A 23,626-nucleotide genomic window follows, 5' to 3' on the forward strand; every position below is an offset into this window, starting at 1 on the left:
TTAAAATATAAATTAACTAAGATTTCAAAATGAAAAGTCATTTCAAACTGAAAAAACAAAACTTTTTGTTTCAAAAATGTAGAAATGGGATGTTTGGACAATTTCTAAACTTTTTTTACAAAATGTTTTCAAATCAGAAGATGTGTCGAAACCACCCCTTTCCCACAAACAGTTTCAGTTTTGATTCATTGGCATTTCTCGCTGGAAAATTCCTAATCAGCTTTATTGTCATTATGGTTGTTCTTGTTGTGATAATATCCACAAAGTGCTTGGGGCCATTCACACATACATGAGTACACAATCCTAAGAGTTTACCACTGGGATTTTCAAACAGGCTGAAGTGAGTGAGACAACCAGATCCAGTTGGGTTGATTTGGGCCTCAGAGCCCTTAGACTCCTCTGACAATCTCAGCCTACAGTCTCTATACTGAATAGATTCCAGTGTCACACAGAAACAACTCCTAATCCTGCCCTCTCAGTGGTGTTCTCTTTAGCACCTGGAATTATCACTCCAGGCTACTTTTATATAGCCAGCCAAAAATACTGTCGTGGAAAAGCAAAAATCAGTTACCTCAACATTTGCAAACAGCCTGGAAAACCTGATTTGAATTCTGGATGAAAGTTTCTAGCCAGATCTTATTTCAGGCAAAGCAATTCACTCAATCTGACACCATATTAATCTGACACACACACACACACACAGGGCCGGCTCCAGGGTTTTTGCCGCCCCAAGCGGCGCAAAAAAAAAAAGAAAAAAAAAGCCGCGATCGCGATCTGCGGCAGCAATTCGGTGGTAGGTCCTTCGCTCCGAGTGAGAGTGAGGGACCATCCGCCGAATTGCCGCCGAATAGCTGGACGTGCCATCCCTCTCTGGAGTGGCTGCCCCAAGCACGTGCTTGGCAAGCTGGTGCCTGGAGCCGGCCCTGCACACACACACCTCCTCAGCCTGGTCAGCGGTCACTGACTTGACTTTGACACTGGTGTGAGGGTGCGACTGTGATAATTGCATGGCCGAATGAACCGGGCAGCAGTTCGGATTTGATTTGCAGCGGGGGCCCATCTTTAGTCCTGGCACCAATTTTCTTTGGCTTATTCCTTTAAAAGGGGTTTGCTGAAAGAGAGTCACTCCTTGTACCTCAGCCTTAACATCTTCAGTGGCCTTGGGCTTCCCTTTTTAATATTAAACGTGTGGGGTATGGAGGGCCTTCACTGCTTTCAGCTAGACTCTCTCCACAGCTACTAAAGCTACTTCCGCTTTTCCTGCACTATCTGCAGATAAATTATTACACCCGTGACAGCCAGGAAGCATGGGGTAAGCAGGCCATTGTTGTGAGTAGGAACGGGGCTGGGGGGAGGAAGGGAAGCTAGCCAGGGAGCCACTTGTAGAAATATCCATAGAGCTGTTGCGTGAGAACATCATGATAGCTCCAGGCAGCATTTGGCAGCTGGAAGGAGCAGCAGAAAGACCATTGTCTTAAAACATATTTATTAGCCCTGGAGAATTAAGGATGCCTGTGGTAAATTCTTTCTCCTGCTCTCCTTTTTGTACTTGGAGAGAACTCATTTCTGCCCTCCCTCTGCTCCTGCAGCCGCTATCTGCAGGCAGGGTCTGCCTGCGTTTGCGCACATACAACAGGGTATGGAGCAGGGACTCAGCTTGGGTAGGAGCTAGCTGAGAGCTTTGCCCGCTTTCTCCAGGTGGGAAAAACAGCCCCACAAATCCGTGCACTCTCACTCGGCTTGCTTGCCATAAAATCTCCCATCATTACACTTAGTCACGCGGCTCATCTCCCCTGAAGGTAACAACTGTGGAAGCATTGCCTACCACAGACAGGGCACTAGTACCTGAAGCTTTGTGTCACCTAACTCTTCCCTGAACACGTCTAGGCAACAGGGTGGTTAAAATGCTTGAAGTCACCAGCACATTCTGCGTACTAGGGCTCCTTTCATTGGCTACCATTTGTGCAGTTCCCCAGCGGTAGCAACTGTGGGTAATTTTAGGAAGAAAAGACCAGTGTAGACAATGACGCTGGGGTCTGTGAGGATTAAACCCAGGACATCTGGGTCTAAAACCAGTGTCTCTACTACCTGAACTGGACACCTTGTGTGCATGCTTTGGCAGCAGCTGACGTATATACTTCTTTACATGGTCCAGGCACGAAAGGGGGAGCAAAGATCCATATTGGTAACACTGATTGGAAAAGTGACATTTTTCCCCCTGGAAATTTTTTATTTTTTCATAAATTCTAAATGAAACAAAACAAAAAATGTCAGTTTATTTTAAATCAAAATTCTCATTTCAGTGTTTGGAGGAAAAAGTCAGATTTTGAGCTGGGCTTTCCAGAACAAACAAATAAAAAAACAGAGCAAAAAAACAATAACAGAACCTTCCTTTATTTCAAACTGAAAAAATTGTGTTTCCCCACCCCCTCACTTTTTTCTTCTCTCCCACTTACTTTTTTCTTCTCCCCCCCCTCCCTTTTCCAGTGGAAAAAGGTTCTGAAACTGAAATGAAATGAAAAATTCAATTCAAAATTAGACACACATTTTCATTTTGTTTTATTGCATTTCAAGTTCTCCACTTGGAAAAACTACAAAAATTCCTCCAAAACAAGAATTTTCCCATCAAAAAATTCTTTTTGACTAAGCTAAATTTTGACGGGAAAATTGTTGGCCAGCTCTCCACGCTGGTATTAATATGGGTTAACCAAGCACAGGGCAGATCCCTGCCTTGCTTTCTGTGATTCTCTTATGAGAAACATTACTCTCTTGCTGTCCCAGCAACTCTCCAATAAGTAACATCTCCCTCCCTGAAGCTCTGGGATTAAGCCATTCTGGGGTGGTATCTGCTGAGCTCTGACAACCACTGTATGGCGCTTTTGTCCACATTGCCCTCTGGGCTCATGAGTTTATTGCAGGGTCATGGATAGGAGACAGGGGCAGGGCCTGATGGAGGGAGTGTGGGAAGGGCTAGTGGCTGGACTCTGACAGTTGATAATGATATTTATATGACAATGATAATCAAGTCCTGCATGTACATAAAAACACTGCTCACTTGTCTCTTTTAATCCTGTGATGAGTCAGCCTGGGTGTGTGGCCGGAGCACAAATGTAGAAGCCAAGAGCTCTTAAAACCTAAACTTGGGCTTTGTCACTGATTTGAGAGTAGAGCTGAGTGACTGCATTACTACCAGGTAACCTGTTTACATGGGTGAATCATGGTAGTTCCATACACACAATACACAAAACACACCTTCATCTTTCCATGCCTCCTTTAAAGAGAGGATAATCACACTTAATTCCCCAGGGGAGGGAGGGTGGCAAATTAATTAGTTTTATAATACATATGGAGGGAGGTGCTGTAGACATCCAAAGTATCGTTATTGGCGTCCACTATTATTCATAGTGCAGCTGAGTTGTACACTCATGGCGCAGTAACCAGTACTGATCATGCCTTAATGCTCCAAGAAAGCAATAGAGATTATAAATAAAGTAGCACAGAAGACATTGCCCTGTAAGACACAAAAAGGAGAGGTGGGGTAGAAATTTTTTAATCCAATAGAATATCAGGGACTATAGGAGGTCATCTAGTCCAAACCCCAATCCCCAGATAGATTTTTGACCCAGATCCCTAAATGGCCCCCTTAAGGATTGAACTCACAACCCTGACTTTAGCAGGCCAATGCTCAAACCACTGAGCTATCCCTCCTCCCCCAATAGTACTCTATGCTATTCCAAAGAAGATTAAAAGATGACCATAAAGGATGTGGAACCCCAGGAACCAATGGCGTGCAGCTGCCAGAACTCTGACTTTCTCCTTTAAGAAACAACTCAGCAGCTGAAGAGTCCAGTCTAACCACTTCCCTATTATATTCTATCAGTGCCCCATTAACACAGTGCATTCAACCGAATGTTTCTTCGGAGAATTTCCTTCAGACGTGATCGCCAACCGGCACATTTCCAGTGCTTCCTTTTTCTTTGTGAAGCAGAATGATTCCCCCTCTTTAGCAATGACAATCATAAGGAAAAAAATGACTGTAGCCCCTTCCCCGCCATCCCCAAAAGTCTTGCCCTTTGCAGGCAATAATAACGTAGGGAGATATCTCTGAGCACCATCAGGTTTTGTGGCATGAGCGGGGGGGTGGGGGATGGAGGGGGGAAGACAAGCCAATGGCTGGTCCTTAGCTGGGTGCGCCATATGGAATCAATATACCGTAAAGAGCCTTCTGAATGCAAATTATTATTCATATTGTACCTAATTTATGCAAATTAGCTCATTCGGTATTCTACCTAATCCTCTCCAGAGTGACTCCAAGGTTGGAAATGAATGATATTCTTCTTACAAAATATATATAATCCATATTAATTGCTTTTGATGGAGACAAGTGGGATGGATAGATATTGCAACATTTAATACACTAATCATTTCACCTCGGTAGCAAGCCTGCCTCAGTGCAGCACTCAGATGAACAGACACTGCCTATCTGTCCCTCTTACAAAAACAAAACACCATTTGCCCCACTTAGAGGTGCCTGATGCTAAGGCTGTCAGCCAGGGCAGCGTCACGTGTCAGGACTGAGGTGCATTGAGCAGAGCTGGGCTGCAGGTCAGCACTACTGTGCGCCACCTATTGAGTTCCCAGGAGGGGGAGAAGGGAGCATCTGAAGGCGCCTCCCCTGAGCCTAAGGGGAGGAGCCACTAAACTCAGGACTCAAATAAAGTCAGGGATCACAAATGATAAAACAGGGATGGGAATGTGAGTTGCATGGAGCCAGAGGGGGACACTGAGCAGAGAACCAGACAGGCGATCATCCTGCGGTGCACTAGCTGAGCTATCCTGGGTGCCCAGGACTAGAATGAAGGGGTGGGGCTGTAGGCTGGGAGTGAGGTGCCTCGGCAGAGCTGCATGAAGGGACCAGGAATGGAAGAATAATAAAGAAAGCTGAGGTTCGCACTGAAATGCACTGGCAGAGCTGTGGGGATTGGCAAAACAAGTGGTGCAGCAGTGAGGGCTGAAGTACACTGGCAATTTCAGGCTTTGCGGTTTGAATAAGTGGAGGATTGTTTCACCCAGAACCTTACACGGGATCTGACCCCAGTACTGCAATGGTGAAAGGCAGGAATGTGCCACCTAACCCCAGTACATCGGGCATGGAATTGAATTTCTGGAAAAGCGAATGGGAAGGGTAAGAGGACAGTTAAGTTATGAAGGTGCTTTAAATTATTCACTTATTAAAAAGTGATTAAAATATATTTGGTCACAATGACTTCTTTCTGTCCTTGGGTTGAATTTGGAGCATTATCTTGACTAGTTTCTCCCAAACGATAATAGTTTCTCCCATAACTTGTGTATTTGTTGCTCCCAGCCCTACAGTCTGGAGGGCTTTGTGATCAGGCACCAAGATAAGAAGAAGCGACTTCAATTTAAAAATCTGTGAATTACAAATTTAACATATTGATATTTCATAGGACATTTCTGTAGAGAGGGGAGGGTCAATCTGTAGCCAGTAGGATGTAACACAGGGATCGGCAACCTTTGGCACGCGGCCTATCAGGGAAATCTGCAGGCGGGCCAGGACGGTTTGTTTATCTGCAGCGTCCACAGATTCAGCCGATCACAGCTCCCACTGGCCACAGTTCGCTGCTCCAGGCCAATGGGGGCTGCGGGAAGGGCAGCCAGCACATCCCTCAGCCTGTGCCGCTTCCTGCAACCCCCATTGGCCTGGGACGGCGAAGTGCAGCCAGTGGGAGCCGCGATCGACCGAACCTGCAGACACTGCAGGTAAACAAACCGGCCCGACCCACCAGGAGCTTTTCCTGATGGGCCGTGTGCCAAAGGTTGCTGATCCCTGCTGTAACACTTGCCCCTTAGGTATAGCTGGGAGACCCCAGCACAGCTTACCTGCAGCTGTGGTTTTGTCAGAGTCCAGTGATAGCCTCCTGAACTGCACCGACAAAACATTCACAAATGGGTGGGTCCATTTGCAAAGCTCCCTTTGTCCAATTAAGTGCATGTTGGCACCCCGCAGTGCCTGCATGGCAACGCACAAAAACCAGGGGGTTCCCTGTGGGTGTAATGATGTGCCCCTGCACAATGAATTGCAGGATCACGGCCTTAATGGGTGCACTTGAGGATTAGCCCTGGTCTTCCAAATTTATTATTTGTTTGGCCAGCCAGTGTGCTGGTTGACAACAGACAATCCCTATGTGCCACCACCTCCCAGGTGAAAGGGCAGATAGAGCTGGTAGAAAAATTTCAGCTGAAATATTTCCCCATCAGCAATTTCAGTGACATTTTCCCATTTTCCACTCTGAAACGAAAACTTTTTTTCTGACTCAACTTTTCAAACCAAAACGAAATTTCAAAAGGGGAATTTTTTCCCATGACATTTTTCTGTGTGTGTGTGGAGGGGGGGGGATGTGGAATTTCCTGACAGCTCTAGGGGCAGGTCTAACATCACTCATGGCATCACCTTAGTTACCTAACTGCAGCTGCCGTGCCTGATATTTTATGAGCACTCCATATGCCTACAAACAAAGGCCCAGATCCTCAAAGGTATTTAGGTGCCTAACTCCCTTTGTCACCCAAATATCATTGAGGATCTGGGCCAAAAGTGTGGAAAGAACCCTCCTCCCCTCCCCCCACTATTCATTTCCTCTTTGAAATGTAAGCGATACTGAAGTAGAGTGTATTACAGTAATTTCTAGGGCATGTATCCTGAAATGGAGCCCTGATTAGAGGAGACAGAACAGTGGGATCACTTTAATGTAAGTTGACTATAAAATGTTCCATTTATCCAAAGCATGAGACTTGACTTTGCTGGTTTGAATCTTCTCTTCACTCCAGTAGAGAGCTATGTGTGTCTACAGAGGGATCGCATCCAGGCTGCTCAAAGTATAAGGCTGCTGCTCCATTGATTATGACCTTGTCTGCACACACAACTTGCACCAGATTTAAGTAAATTGTTTTAGAAACTGATGTTGTTAAATCAGAGTAATCCCACTCTGAAATCACTTTGCAAGTGCCCTTTATTGAATTAACTGAAGTCAACTTCACAGTATTCTCAACAGAGCTTTGCACAAATTGAACTTCATCAGATTCTAAACTGATTTAACTTTTGTGTGTAGACAAGTTGTGCTTCCGTAAAAGCATGACACTGCCACAGAGCTGTTCCTCCTCCCTCACATCTCAAGCATTTAGGACTCATCAATAATCATTGAATCCTGATCTGAACATTAAGTACCTGCATACCCCATTAACTTCAAGGGGGCTACTTACATACTTACAGTGAAGAACGTGCTGAAGTGCTTTGCTGGATTGGGGTCTTAGATACCCCAGTGATAGTTGCTGTGTAAACATCTAAGTGGAATAGAGAGATCTCCAGCAAGAAGTTGATAGGATACTAAGAGGTACTCAACAAGGGCACATCGCAAAAAGCGTTAAAGGTGGTTGGTTGAATATTCACCCCTGTACATTCATAGGTACAACTGGGGGTGCCGCTCAACATCTACATAGAACTTACAAACCAGTGGCTAGAGGTTGGAAGGAGGGTGGGGGGTTTTGATAAAAAAGAAATGAGTTGAAATATGTTGCTTTGACTTAAATTTCTAATTTTTCAACAAAAATGAAAAATGAAAACTTTTGGTACTTTAATTTAAAAAAAAATTGATTATTTTGTTTACTTTTTTGGAGGGAAAAATCCCATTTAAAAGTTAAAAAAAAAGAGTGAAAGAAACAGTGTGGCAGAGGGACACTTTTTTTCACCTTTTAACCTTTTTCCACTGGAAAAGAAAAAGATGGAAGGTTTTTAAAAGGGAGAGAAAGTGGGTTTTTCTCCCACTTAAATGAAAGGAATTTTTAAAAAATGGATTTAAAAAAAATTGAAATTTTTCATCGGCATTTGTAAATATTCATGAAAGATTTTGAATGAAATGGGGGAAAATCATTTGCTTGCTTCAAAACTTTATACTCTTTTTTCATCCAATTCTGCCAATGATACCAAGCACACAAACAGGAAACTGGCATTGAAAAGGACAGCCCTGTTTGCAAACTATGTCTTTGATCCAGCACTATTGAAGTCAATGGGAATTTTTCCATTGACTTGAATGGGCTCAGGATCCCGGGACATTGGGAAAACTTGAATGCCCATCGTCACATCAAAAAGATCATGTTTTATGCTATAAAGTAAAGGGAGGGATTCAGTTATGGGTTTGTAAGCATAGATGTGCCTACAGGAATCCTTCATTTCCAGAAGTATCTGCTCTCCCAGTCAACAAACCAAAGAATGGGATAGCCTGATTAAACCCACTTTCTTCGATTGGCCATGTCAGTCTAGGGATGGTGTAGATAATACGTAGTTCTGCCATGAGTGCAGGGGAGGTCCCTTCCAGTCCTATGATTCTATGTTCTCATTGGGTGTGTTGTGCTCATTTGCATATAGGAGTCTAATCCTTGTGGCAATACCATTTCTTGGTAACACATGGAACACTGTATTTGCCCCCTCTTCCCCCAGCCTATGTTTGGCCGAGAGCATCTCCCCACTCTTCAATCACTTTTAAATGGGATCGTGCTGCCTGTAATTGAATTGTATTAATTTTTAATTAGTTTAATTGATTCTGATTGTCTCAGTGGTTGCTGGGGCAACTTTTTGTCAGAAGCTCATTGTATTGTGTATTCTGAGGGCACCTAAGGGGTTAATGAAAGGCGATATGTGTTAATGGGAAACTCAAAAACCAAAGAAGAGCGAGAAACAAAAACCTACAGAAGAAACCAATGACGAATAACGGCAAACAATTTATTTGACTTGAAACACGGTGTAAAGGACAATAATTGTTTTAAATAGAAAGCTGTTGAATTATAATTGGGAGTAATTGAAACTCACCGAAATATTGAATAAAACATTAGATATTTTAAACGATGTTATCTTTACAATTATCTCCGGGAATAATTGCAGCGAAGCCCATGAACTGTTGTGAGAGAGAGAGTCACCCAGGGCCCATTGTCTTTGGCAGTCGTTAATGTTGAGTGTTTAATGGGGAGCTATTTATAAGTAAGTGGCAGAGCCTAATCATTTGTCTCTGATGCAGCGGTTCACGAGCAAATGCCAATCCTACTAGGTATAATATGGGAGGGGGGCAGAGAAAGGAGCACTTTTTTTCAAAGCAGCTGCTTTGTAAACTAGGCATGAAATGCCCCTGGCTTGGAGTCCTGTTACCCCATTCGTCGCTATCTCAACTTCAGAGCCATCTTCTAATGGCCATGTATTGTCTGGGATCACAGGCCTTGAATGCAGTACTCAGACTATGGCTGCTCCCCTGAAGCAGGGGAGAAGTCTAACAAACCTCTCGCTCACAGAGGGCCCTGCAGATGGAGTTCCCTGATTGGGGGACATAATATTTGAACCAGAAAGGGGACCAGGAAGTTGTCTGAGCCAGTAGGTGACTCTTTGGCTGGCTGCTACTATGGACCTTGTCCCACGTGCCTGACTCCAGAGCCCTTCTTGCCTGTGTGTGGTTCCTGCCCTTCTTATCCCAGACCCCCATCTGTTCCTGGTTCCTGCTTTCCTGCCTTGCTCCAGATATCTGCTCCTGTGCCCTGACACTGACTCCAGCTTGGCACCTGTCACCTGGGCTTGACTCCTGACTCTATCTTTGATCTTTGGCTTGACTCCTAACTCTGCCCCTGATACCAGTTGCAATTCCAGGCTCCTGACTTTAGCCATTAGACCTGACGGCCCATGCCCTGCACCCTACATGGTCAGACCGATGTGCCATCTCTTAGGATGCATTCAGCGTAGTAAATATTAATAGCTGCTTTCCAGCAAGTAAAGCTGGTTGAAAATGATGAATGTTTTTTACCAAAACAGAATTCGAAATTTTTCTCACCTCAAAAATTCACAATTTTTCATGAAAAAATGTCAGTGAAATTAGCAAAGTTTAAATTGCCTTTGCCAGCTTAATGACTCCAAACACATATCTCCTATAACAGAACTTGCACAGGGTACACTTTATAATGCACTCACAGCTCTGATCGAAGCACAGTTCCAGGCATCGAGATGGGCATTTTCATTGCCAGAAGGAGAAGGGTTTTAATAATCCTGTGGGCTGCCGAAACTTTGGAGCAGTCTGTTCCTTCATCATCTTTGAATCCTGCCAGAGTTTCAAGCTGAATAATACAAGCATAATTATTGCATTAGACTTGATGACTGTTGAGGGAGCAGTGGTGGAGCGTGCATGCTGGCTTTTCACCTATAGAAACCTTTCCTCAGATTCCAATTAGCTCACAAGTGAAAATTAGCTTGGCAAGGTCCTTAATTGCCATGGTCAGATTTGCAAAAATGGACACTCAGAAAAAGAAAACAAATGAGCAAGGAGGATTTCAAGTTTTGCCTGGTTCTTCAAAACTAAGCTCCCCGGAAAAGCTCTGAAACAGGTTATCAAGTCTACTGCAGTACGGCATTTTGCATGGACCCAATCAGGGCAACAGGGGTGTCACAGAGGCTAAAATAGAGAAATGACAGTAATCAGGATGGAAGCTGTGGAGAATCTGAACAAGTGTTTTAACTGTAAGATTGGAAAGAAAAGGAGAGATCTTGGAAGTGTTTTGGAGAAAGAAGCAGCTGAGACTGGCACAGTGATTTGCAACCTATTTACCATTGTGGGCCCAGGGCCGGCTCCAGGCACCAGCCTACCAAGCTCGTGCTTGGGGCGGCACCTGGAGGGGGGCGGCGCGTCGCTCCGGCCCCCGGGGAGAGCAGGGCCACGGCCGGGCTCGCCGACCTCCCCCCGGCCGCCGGGGGGAGAGCGGCGAGCCCTGGCTGGGGCTCGCCGCCCTCCTCCCTGCGCTCTGGCCGCCGCGGGGAGAGCGGAGCCCTCCTCCCAGGGCTCCTGCCGCCCTCCCCCCAGCCGCCGGGGGGAGAGCGGAGCCCCCGCCGGGGCTCACCGCCCTCCTCCCAGGGCTCCGGCCGCTGGGGGGAGAGCGGAGCCCCCGCCGGGGCTTGCCGCCCTCCCCTGGGGGCTCCGGCTGCTCTCCCCTCTCACCCCCCGCAGGGGGGGAGGGGGGACGGCCGGCAGCTTTTTTGCCTGGGGCGGCAAAAAAGCCAGAGCCAGCCCTGTGTGGGCCACATAATGCAGCTCTCTATATGTTATGTGGGCTGCATCCACACAATATACATATTACCTGTATGGCCCTGAGGATGTCACATGGGCTGCACTTGTGTGCTGATTGGGCTCCACGCAGCCCACAGGCTGCCTGTTGAGAACCACTGGATTAGCATAAACCATACCAGTTTGCAAACAGGCTGTTAACATCCCTGCAGGGTCTCTTCATGAAGGGATGATTTCTTCCCAAATGATTCTCTGTTCTGGTTCAGTAACATCTAACAGCATCATGTGCTGGGCACCTGGACTCCTTTTGCTCCTTTCTTGAAGGACAGAAGTAGAGCAGGGGGATTTCATATCCTAAGTACAACTTACCAAATATTTTCTGTTCCACACGTGAGCTGGGGGAGTATATCAGAGAAGGGAGAGGGGACTGCAGGGCAGGTCTGAACTGTGGAGTGGAGCAGAGGGGGAGCTGTAAAAGCAGTGGAGTTCTTGTCATGGTGCAATGCATATCCGAGCAGGGAGCAGATTGCCAGGGGGGAGAGATAGAGGAGACGGGAAATCTGTATCCTAACTCTGAATGGAGGAGCGTGCATTTTTATGTGTAGTTCAATGACACAATAAACTGCTCCCCTATTTAATTCAAGGACGATCCTTGTAATGGGTTCTGCTGGGAATAAAGTGCCTGGACTGATCTCCTGGGGGTCTCTTCTTGCTCTGAGCACTGCTTTATCGTATGAGCTATTAAACAAGGGACATGATTTGTTGTGGTCAAACAAAGGCCCAGGCATGTTGGATCGTGCCCTGTCTCTACCCCACCCTGTGATTGCTATTAAATCATCGACACACTCATCTTCAGTTCTCGGGGTTTGTTAGCAATTAAATGAAGATTAAAAAGAAAAATGCAGCAGCAACAGCTGAGGCCATGGAGAAGCAGCAAAGCTGAAAAACAAAACAAACAAACAAACCCCCCCCACCCTGTATGCAGCCATGCAAACAAAAGTGCAGAGCCATCAAAAGGCACCACGCTGTTCATGGAGAGGAGTCATGGGTTGGCCTGGGAAGATCCAGTGGCGCACACAAAGGCAGTCGGGATAGAGAAGGAAGAAACAGGCTTTATGGAGCCTGCCCAGGAGCTGCCAGGAAAGTCCTATTTTGCAGCCCAATGTGGGGAAGCATCTTCTGCAGAGACAGCTGCTCCTTTCCTTCTTCTTCACTACTCAGAACAACCAGGGCTTAGATTCAGCCGGAGCTGTCCAGAGCAGAGCCGCAGGAAATATTTTCAACCCCGGTGGAGTTTGCAGAGCATGTTGCAAGGGAGGCTGGGGGTGGGGCGGAATACTCAAAGAGAATTTAAGCCCTGAGAACAATCTTTGGGTGGCTCAATTCTAATTTGGGGTGAATGGGCATGGAATCTTGTGGGGTTTTTATTGCAACCAGCCTTGGTTTGATAAAGCATCTGAGTGTGAGATGCCGCATCGAAAACAAGAATTTTAGAGGCAGCGTGGTTGATAGGATCAGGCACTGAACTAGAAGTCAGCAGACTGAGACACTCTTACCGGCTCTGCCACTCACCTGCCTGTGTGAACTTCACCTCTCCATGCCTCTCTTTCCCCTACCACTTTTGACTGTCTTCTCTTATGTTATCTGTCAGCTCTGTGTTCTTGGAGAACCAGGGTGCAGTATCCAGCCTGGCAGACTAACAAAGGACACCCCCCCCCCCCCAGCCTCTGCTTGAACCAAAATCAGTCAGAAGAAAGACTTACAAAAAGCAATGAAAAGCCAGTGGGAGACACACCTAAACCCCTCTGGACAAGGTTGACAGGATTAAAGCAACACCCCAGCCTCATTTGCATCGAAGATGAGACAGGGAGGCATCTCCATTAGCATATAGAATGGAGAACAGAGATTCCAAGGCAGGAAGTGCACGGAACTCTGGGACCAGAAAAGCAGGGAAGCACTGCATGATGGGGGATCTCCACTCCAGATGTTAATGAACCCACCTGCACGCACCCAGCTCACTGGTTATCAGACCAATTCTAGTAATAAATCCTTTATAGGAATCCAGAATACTGAAGCTGCCTAATTGCATTGTGATCTCCCTGGAAGGAACACCACCCATAGCCAGGAATGATCAATTCCTATTGTCTAGCCTGAACAAAACGACTTTGGTATACTCCCTTGAGCCATCTGTTTACGCATAAACAAATCTAGTGTTCTCCCTTGAACCACTGTTGTTTCCCTACACACACACACAAAAACCCTACCCACGCTCACATAAGTGTTCTGGTGCCTGGATCCAAAATCTGCATCAGTTCCATTGGGACTTCATCTTCTCCTGACTGATCGTGCTGGGGGCTCTGCCTGTCTCCAGCACTCGGTCCCTCAGCTACCTCCACCACCTGAGAACCCCGACTAGTTCAAGCTTCACAGAGTGGTGAGAACCTCTCTCTCTCTCTCTCTCTGATTGCCCCCCCACACACACACACTCTGGGTATAGCTTTCTAACCTTTGACTTGTGTGATCAGGTGTAGTTTACTAAACCTGACTTTTGTAATCAAATTTAAGCTAGATTTAATATTGTAACTTTTTTGTTTGTTTGGCTCTCCTTGTCTGGTTATTACCTGGCAATAAATAACTTTTATGGTTAGGCTGGTTGCTTCCTTCCTTCCCTCTCTCTCTTTTGTGTTTTTGGCTTCCCCATTTGCTCTGCAGCAACGCTCTGTTTACCTAAGCTAAAGATCCCTGTAGTACCCCAAAATCCTGTGGGGTTTGCTCATCAAGTGAGTTACTACCAGAACAATTGTAACGTGAAAGTGGGGATAGGGACATGCTGAACCTGTGGCATAGGAGGGTGGCAGCTTGGAAGTGCTGTTCGACCCAGCTTGCTGAGTCCAAGGGCATAGAAGGGTCAGTTTGGGAGTGCTGATTGACCCGGTCCGCTCAGATGCACTCTGTTAATGTTTGTGTGTGTGTATGTTCATTTGATTCTGGGGCTGGAGGAATCCAGCCCTGGGGAACCTAGGTCCTGCCGGATAGCTCCATTGGGAGGGAACTTGCAGAAGGGAGAAGTAGAGCTCCGTATGAGAACACAAGTGACACAAGCAGTACATTGATAAAATTACAGAACCCCTCCCCAGAAGAGTACCCCTAATAAATGACCATACCCCAGCGTAATGGGCAAATCTGGTAACAATTACCCTGGGGACATTGCTACAAGAGCCTAGTTTGCCTGGGACTCAAAGCTCTGCTGTAACATAAATTGCTATTAATAATAATCACAATAATAATGAACATCTAGAGTCATATGATATGAGAGGCAAACATGCACAGCTCCTGTAAAGGAAAATCACGTCCTTCTAATCTATTAGAAGTCTTTGAGCATGTAAGCACAATAGCGGCTAAAGGAGAAGCAGGTGACAATTTATTTAGACTTTCAGTAAGCCTCTGGTAAAATCCCCACAAGAGTTTATTATCTCTCTCTCGGGGAGTGACAGGCAAAGTATTGTCATGGATCAGAAGCTAATATAAGAAGCTCTCCGAGTATTCAGCTGCTATAGCGGCACAGTTACGGGTCTGCAGCTGTGCTTCTGTAGTGCCAAAGCGTAGACACTTCCTACACTGATGGGAAGGGTTTTCCCCTTGAGGTAGTTAATCCACCTCTCCAAGAGAGGGTAGCTAGGTCAATGGAAGAATTCTTCCATCAATCTAGCCACTTCTCCAACAGCAGTGGGGTGTCCGACTAACTATGGTGGTTGGGGTGCAAAACTTGCACAGCGGTGAGTGACATTGTTAGGTTGATTTAATTTTTAAGTATAGCTCAGTGACTCCAGAGGCAGAGACCCAACAAGTGCTTATCAGACTCTAAGGGCCTGGCTACACTTGCAGTTGTAGAGCGCTGTGAGTTAAACCAGCCCTCGGAGAGCGCAGTAGGGAAAGCGCTGCAATGTGTCCACACTGTCAGATTCAAGCGCACTGGCGTGGCCACAGTAGCAGCTCTTGCAATGCCACAGAGAGCAGTGCATTGTGATAGCTATCCGAGCATGCAAGTGGCTGAAATGTGCTTTTCAAATGGGGGTGGGGTGGGGTGGAGTGTGACAGGGAGTGTGTTGTGTGTATGTGGGGGGAGAGAGAGTGGGTTTTTGGCGGGGGGCTGAGAGCATGTCAGCATGCTGTCTTGTAAGTTCAGACAGCAGCATTCCCCAGTAATGGCTTGTTTTGTCCTGGAGCAGATAAGCATGCCGGCTGTCAGAAACAGAGCTTTGAAAAGGTATAGCCGCATTCCTACAGCCCAGTTCAAAACAATGACAAGAGTGGCCACTTGATTTAAGGAGATTATGGGTCATTTCCGGAGGCAAATCAAAGTGCAATAATACAACACCTCGTTCACACTGACGCTGGGGCGTTTCAGCCGGGGCGCAGCAAACGTTATGCTTCTGGTGGAGGTGGATTACCAGGAGCACTCCAGCTGCAGAGCCCAGGCGCTCTAAGTGCCTTGACAGTGTGGACGGGTCGTTAGTTAGGGTGCCCAGGGCTGCTTTAATGCACTCTAACTTGCAATTGTAGCCAAGCCCTAATTCCCAATTCTTCAAAGACTCACTTAGTACTAGGTGAAATCATGCATGGTGTGTATGCGTGTGGGTGGGTGCGTGTAAATTGTAAGCACTGGTGAGAAAGGGGAGATGCACTCACTAAAGACGTCTAGACATCATGAAGAGCAATTAAACAGATTTAAAATTCTGCCAGCAAGTATACACATCAGGAAATGCAAACAGAAGGAGCACAAGAGCCAACAGGTTTCACTTGGCTCCTGCCACTTCATCAGGGCTAATTAAAGTGTTCTCCCCTAAGTCCTTACAGAGATCAACTATGACAGCAAACAACTTCAAGTGAGATGCACTAGGCTAAATTGAGAAGAAACAATCTGACTGCAGCAAACCTGCATCCCCAGTTCAAGTCCCAGTGCACCCAACAGAGAACACTGAAGGCCAGGAGGAGAATAACAGGGAAACTCTTAAATTAATCTGTCCCTGTGCTATTCGTAATATGTCAGATGATTAAGGCAGAAAGAATTTCAAACACCAACTATAATGAACCTATCATTGTTTGCCATGTACATTTCACTCTGCCTGGCCAGTGGAACTAGTCTGGTCAGTTTCACTGTTTGGATCCAGTTTTCAAAAGGTCACAACATAGAAGTGTCAAGTATCAGAGGGGTAGCCGTGTTAATCTGAATCTGTAAAAAGCAACAGAGGGTCCTGTGGCACCTTTAAGACTAACAGAAGTATTGGAGCATAAGCCCACGAAAGCTTATGCTCCCAACATAGAAGTGAGCATGCACTTTTGCATGTGTCCAACTTGTGTGTAGGTAATGCCTGAGATGTACACACAAGGAGACCGGTGCATGCACACAGCTATCTGCATGGGAGAGATGGGCATGTGCCCTTTTGAATGCACACTGAAACTGGAAGCTTGTTTCCTAGCCACTTTCAGTGTCCTGTTCTCATGCATTAACACTGCTGTTGTGGTTGGGTTTCTAGTGCTTTGAGGGAAGGTTTGCAGGGTACTGGCAACTTGAAAAAAAATCACATTTCTGATCATGTAATTAAAGGCTGTATCATAAGGCATATACACAAAGAAGCTGAACTAAAATTGCACAGAAACCTTAATCCTGGGATTCCCTAATTTTGACAGCTTGACTTTGCCACATTAATAATGTTCTTTTAACACAGTTTTTAAAACAAAATTCACAGGTTAGGACAATAGTAAGTTGTCAGCTTCCTTTTAAACAATTTTATGGATCATTAAGAACCCAGCAGGAGGCCCTCAGAACTGATTACATTATCATTTACTCTGTAGTCAAGAGCTTCTAAGCTGAGGTTCCACCTCGTCCAGAAAAAAAAAACATTATTCACATTAACGAGACCAAACCTCACACCAAAATATCCTCAGAATAAATTCAGGCTTGAAGTCGAGAGCTGCATTTTGCATCTCAGGCTCATTTTTAATATTTACCCAGGATTATAATTTCTGAGTGGATGCTTTCTCTAGGTGAGTTAGAGCAGCTGCTTTCCAGTATAATGTTTTGGCATGGAAATATACGTGATTGCTCACATGGACCTCAACAAAATGACAGCACATTCAAATAAATAAAACATGTTCCTTGACAAAAATCATTTAAAACATGCTTACTTTATCAGTAGAATAACTGTTCATTGACCTGAGTATCACATTCTCACTTAGGTCTACTGTCAAGAACAAAAGGAATAATAATAATGTCTGGCATTTCTAGATACTGCCTTCCACCCCAAATAACTAATGGGCCTCTGAGGCTTCAGAGACTCAGTGGGACAAATCACCCAGGAACCAACTATCCTGTACTCACAGCCTTTGATAAATACAGATACAGCCATTTGAACATGCAGAATGCATAATTTGCATATACACAAGTTCTAATTCACATGCCTCTGTCTATGACCCCTGTTAACATAGTGTCTGAGTCCCTCACAGTCTTTCTTGTATTTAACTTCACCACACCCCTGTGAGGTAGGGAAATCCTATTATTCCCATTTTACAGACAGAGACCCGAGGCACAGAATGGGTAAGGACCAGATTTTCAAAGAACTCAGCAACCAATTTTCAGAAGAGCTTAGCCCCCTGCTGAGCTATTTTGACAATCTGGCCCTAAGTGAGTTGCTCAAGTTCACACAAGAAGCCAGTACTGGAGCAGGGAACCTTAGTTATCCTAAGCCCCAGGCTAGTACGCAAACCACTGAGCCATCCGAACAATGGAGGGGAGAGGAGGGAGGAGGATATTTTCCTGTACACTTTAGTAGCCGCCTTTAAAAATGTGGTTTTATGTCTGTAGGTACCATTCATCCCGAGCTAACTACAAAGTGCTAATGTCAAAAGAAGAGAAATTGTGTTCCCCAAAGCTAATTTATTAAGAACGATTTGCGAGTACAATGAAAGGAGATGTGGGACCCACCTTTCCTCCTCCATTAAAATCTCTGCAAAATCCAAAGAAATGCAGGGAAGGCACGAGAAATGCAAACAGAGTTCCCCTTAACTCTGAGACATCTTACATTTTTTCCCTTGTGTGAAAGTCCCTGTGTAGGGAGGGCTTAATTCAGGAAGCTTCTAACGTGATAAATCAATTATGAAATAGAAACCTCGATTACAGGCTGTCAGCTTAATTATTTGACAAGTTAATTAATTTCCTAAGCAACCGCAGAACTGCTGTTTCCTTGGTAAATGGTGGAAATCAGCTTTGGCAGATCCCACAGGTCTTGGCAATATAGTATCAATAAAACTCCTGAGAACTACAGATAATAAGCATTAAATGAGGTCAATCTACCTCCATAGGAGCAACTAGAACTGCTACTTGCCTGAAGGTGTTTCTATTGTTAATTATTTTGCTGCAACTAATTACAATCTGTATTTGCCTGTTTATTTGTTGCTTACTGGTCAAGAGGCACCTTCCCTTCCCTTCCAAAGAGATATTGAATCATGATATTAAAGGACAGAAGCTCCTGACATGTTAGAACAATGGTGTTGTCATTCTTGTCCCGCCACAGACAACCCAATTACAGTTGCCACAATAATTGATGCTGATGTTTCCAGCCAGAAAGATGGACACACGTTATTACCCCATCAATCTTGTTCCACATGGTGTCTTGTCTGTCTGGTTTCTCCTACTGCCATGGCAAATTGACTCAAAGTACTCCAAGCTGTCTGTTTGAGTTCCTGAGACTGCCCTGTGACAGAGAGAGAGGGCATCAAACAGGGCCCAGGGAGAAAAGCGAGTCAGGAAAAGAGCTCACTCCATCTCAGTCTTTGTTTAATGGTCTTTATTTTGGAAAGCTGATTTTTGTTGCCCAGGCAGGATCAGTGCCAAACTTTCTTCACTGTTTGCACTTACACATGAATACCTACCTACGTCACGCACATATGGTTGTGTTGCCAGCTCTCATGATTTTGTCATGAGTCTCGTCATAATTTTTGTTTTCCTTAAAGCCCCAACTGCAGGACTCAATTGGAGATGTGATGACTTCAGCCTTCATTCTTACAGAAAAAGTAAGTTTCTAGCCCTCGTGGCTGCGGAGAAAGCTTCAAAAAGGGACCCGAGGGCACCCAAAAGGCTAAAAAAGCAGAAGGCAAAAAAACCTCCCACCAAATCTATTATTTCTACATCATCTCATGATTTTAAAGCCAATCTCATGATTTTGGAACATTTGGGGTTGGCAATGCTGCATACCTATACAGTCCTCTGGTGCACACCTTTCCAGTTACATAAGCTAATCTCTATTTTGACCGGATTCATACTAGCATGAGTCATACCTAAATGACACCTGCATCTGTTTCACTATACGTGCACCTGATTCACAGCCATCCAGAAGAGATTTTTATATGAACAGTCAAATCACAAAGCTCCTGGTTTATATCTCTACATCAGTGTTTCCCAAACTTGGGACGTCGGTTGTGTAGGGAAAGCACCCGGCGGGCCGGGCCAGTTTATTTACCTGCTGTGTCTGCAGGTTTGGCCGATCGCGGCTCCCACTGGCTGCAGTTCACTGCTCCAGGCCAATGGGAGCTGCGGGAAGCGGTGGCCAGTACGTCCCTCGGCCCGCACCGCTTCCAGCAGCTCCCGTTAGCCTGGAGCAGCAAACCACGGCCAGTGGGAGCCGCGATCGGCCGGACCTGCAGACGCGGCAGGTAAACAAACCCGCCCGGCCCGAAGTTTGGGAAACATTGCTCTACATCAGTGCCCCATGACTGACTCAGTAACAGGTGTGCCATGTCATGCCATTTCAATGCGTGTTTTTTAACACAACAGTGCTCATCTCCTTTGCGGGGCCTCTTACAGTGGGGGAACTGAAACCCAGGGAGGCTATGTGACTCCCCAAGGTCACACAGGAAGTCTGTGTTGGAACAGGACCTAGATCTCTCACATCCCAGGCCAGCACATCAACCACTGGGGCATCCTTCCTCCCTGGTTCATTGTCTACAGGCACCCCATTCTCCTGCACCCCATTTCCACCAGTCAACTGCTTTGTCCAATAAATGCAAAGAAAGCTGTCTTCTTCGGTTAGTGAGAATAATAGGATTAGCCTAGCTATGTAATCACGTGTTCTATTTAAAAAAAAAAAAAAAGTGAAGCCACTTAAAATACAGTGTTTGTCACAGCTGTATTATTCCTGTAATGAATAAGCACTAAAGATGTTATTGTGGATGCCATTATCATGCCGTGATGTGAATAAAGTGCATTAGATGGACAATTGTATTTCATGGAAATGTATGCAATGGTACAAAAGTATTACAGGCTATTAATATGTAATAATCCAAAGCAAAATACCCGACTGGAGCTGGTTTACATAGATTTGAATGGCAGGCAGTGAAAGGAAGTGTTTGGGTTTGGTTCAATGGACTGGGGTGGGGAGGGGAAAGGGGACAATCCAAAATGAAGGGGTGAAACATCAAACAGCAATGATAAGATCTGCTGTCCAGTCAAGCTGGAAATACTTGTTACTTTTCTCCTTAATGGTCAGATTTTTATTAAGATCCAATGATAGCTCTTGACAATCCTGATATATTAGTACTCTTCAATCCCCTCTAAATTTTATTTAAAAGCTTTGGTGTTTAATAATAATAAAAAACCAGACAGTTCTCCCCAAGGTAGCTACTTGGCAGGAAGCATCTCATTTGCCTCCGTGGCTCCAGGACGCAGAATCAGAGGAACTGCTGTCGTGCTTGTCATTGTCAAGATGTGCTTATCCAAGTGTAAAATACTCAAACAATTCGCTCATTAATATAATATCACTTCACAGTGTTCAGAGAGCTGTTCAGATTCCCCAAATGGCACAAACTCAAGCAGTAGGTGCTCACCCAACCCCCCCCGGCCTCTAGGAACAGTGTTTGTTCGCTGCCACAATATTAATTTTAATGTTTAGGATAATGCCAAGTGAAACATTCTCTGGATGCGTAGACAGACACAGACGGAGAATTTCTTGCTAGCTAGCCAACTAAAGGCTTAGGGAGGATACAGTTAAGGTTGAACAGACCTGTCAATTTCCTCTGCATAAAACATTGCTAGCACTGTGTTCATTAAAAATAATTCTAAACTCTGTGAAGGCTGGAAATTAAAACTAAATTGATGGGGCGGGGGAACCACCCCAAAGTGAAATTTGGAGTTAAAGGTCTACAGATAACCCTCTCTCTGTCCCATGCCCCACTCTCATGTGCACTGGGCTAGATTGACACCAATGAATTATTTGCCTTCTTTGTGGAGGAGTAGGGAAGACAACTTGTAAGGCATTCTCATGGATGAGGTGCAGGATTCTGCTCCACAACTAACTCTGGTAGAGCTGACTGTGTGGTGTTCAGTGATCACGCAGGCCCAGATCCTCAGAGGCATTTAGGCTCCTAATTTCCACTGGGCCTCAGTGATTAAGGGGCTTGCCAAGAGATCTGGTTTATTCTCTAATTCCAACTGGCTGCATAACAAGAGCTTCTCAGCACCCTTCCCACACTCTCTGTTGAGACAGCTCAGCCCTTAAAGGCACAGTCCCCAGTACCACAGCGAGTAGCCCAGTACAGATCTGGTTATATGTGAATAGTGGGGTCTCTGGCCCATGTAGGGAGGGAGAATGATATGATTGTGGGGATGTTTCAACACCTCAAGATGAATAGAAGCGAAGAAAGTGGCAGGTGTTTGGGGACAATGTATAAATGGTGGGATTTGAAGACACTGGGATATATTCTCCAGCACAATCTGGCCCCTTTGCAATCCACAGGAAGAAAATCAAAGTGGCCAGGTGGAGATTTTCCCTAGCACTGGGGAATACTCTGAGTGTAAACCTAGCAGACAAGCTCCTGCACCAGATGCCTCGCCCCATTGTAGGCAGCATGTCAGGGATGGGCTGGTGCATGGCCACAAAGCTCTACTACCCAGTCCTCCAATGATGTAAGTTACAAAAGCCTTTAGGCTACTCCAGCTAACATCAGGGCCAGCTCAGCACAGGATCAGAGAGCCTGTTTGTTCCTCCCAGACCCACCCCTTCATGCAGAGTGGGTGCAGGGCAGAACTGAAACCCCCCATTGTCTAAGAGCACAGGGAAATGTGTGAACGGCATATCAAAAAACTGAGCAAGCAACGGAATTTCTTCCTGGGCTTTCAGGGGCCTGTACATTCATCCCGAGTTTGATTGTATGAGCCTGAAGACAGCTCCCAGTTGCCATTCTGCCTACCCCTCAATTTAGAGATTCTTGTCAAAGTGATAATAATAATATAATAATAATTGATAATCCAGAGAGACACCCATTGCTTTTACACTCCCCTGATACAAATTTGGGACAACAGGATTTTGCTGGTAAACTGGTCTCAGTGGAATAGTAATTTAGGGCTGTGAACACTCAAACTGACCTGATTCTGATCTCCCTCGTCATGCTTGTGAAGCTCCACTTACTACAGTGGCGTTATTCCTGATTTGCTCCAGTCTGAGCCCTGAATTACACCCATATGACTGCTAACTGGGCGGCTCAATCTTCTGAACTTGCAGTAATGGTTAACTCCTCACAGGCAATGCTGTGCAGGGCGGGTAGTGAAAGACAGCACATCTTTGGATTTTAAGGGCTTAATGATCTCTCTTTATCTTGCGCCCCTTTTTGCACCCACAGTGTTGCAGGTGTAAGGGCAGGTGTAATTCTGCATTAGCATTTACTTGTGGGGATAGCCAATGTCAGTCAGATGTTAATGACACTCACACAATAGCACCCGGGTAGTGGGGGAGTCAGGCAGCTAAATGATGTCCGTGGCGCTTGTGCCTGCAAATTTCCAGCACAAAAAACGAGAGGTCTGGTTTTAAAAATCTTTCCTTAAACACAAATACTTGGGAAACAGCATCTGGGGCTCAGTCCCCTTGGCGTTTTCAGACACTGCCAAGGAGACAGAGCTGCCACAGCAGGGCAGCTGGGGAATCACCTTGTGTAGGAAAAACCCCGGCTGGAGTAAAGCTAGCATGCTTGGCTGTATGCCACATGCTCCTGGCCCCACCCCTTGAGCATTCCAGGGACAGAGGGCTTTTTAAAGCCGCTGTTCTACATGGCTCAAATTAGAACAGTGGCAACAACTCCCATCTGCCTGACAGATGGGGGCAGAAAGGCCCCTATGCCCTCTCACTCTCCTTAGATGTACTGAACCAAGCAGAGCTCAGGTGCACGTGAATAGCTGGCCTGGTTTCCAGCCCGCCGTCAGCTTGTGAGCATGGGCTGAACTCACCTTTTGCACACTCTCCTCTATTATACACCTCTACCCTGATATAACGCGACCCGATATAACATGAATTCGGATATAACTTGGTAAAGCAGCGCTCCGGTGGGGGGTGAGGCTGCGCGCTCCGGCAGAGAAAAGCAAGTTCGATATAACACGGTTTCACCTATAATGCGGTAAGATTTTTTGGCTCCCGAGGACAGCGTTATATCGGGGTAGAGGTGTCTATGCATAAGGTGTTGAGGTCCAAGGCTGG

Source organism: Chrysemys picta, chromosome 10 (assembly GCF_011386835.1).
Source record: "Chrysemys picta bellii isolate R12L10 chromosome 10, ASM1138683v2, whole genome shotgun sequence".
NCBI lineage: Eukaryota > Metazoa > Chordata > Testudines > Emydidae > Chrysemys > Chrysemys picta.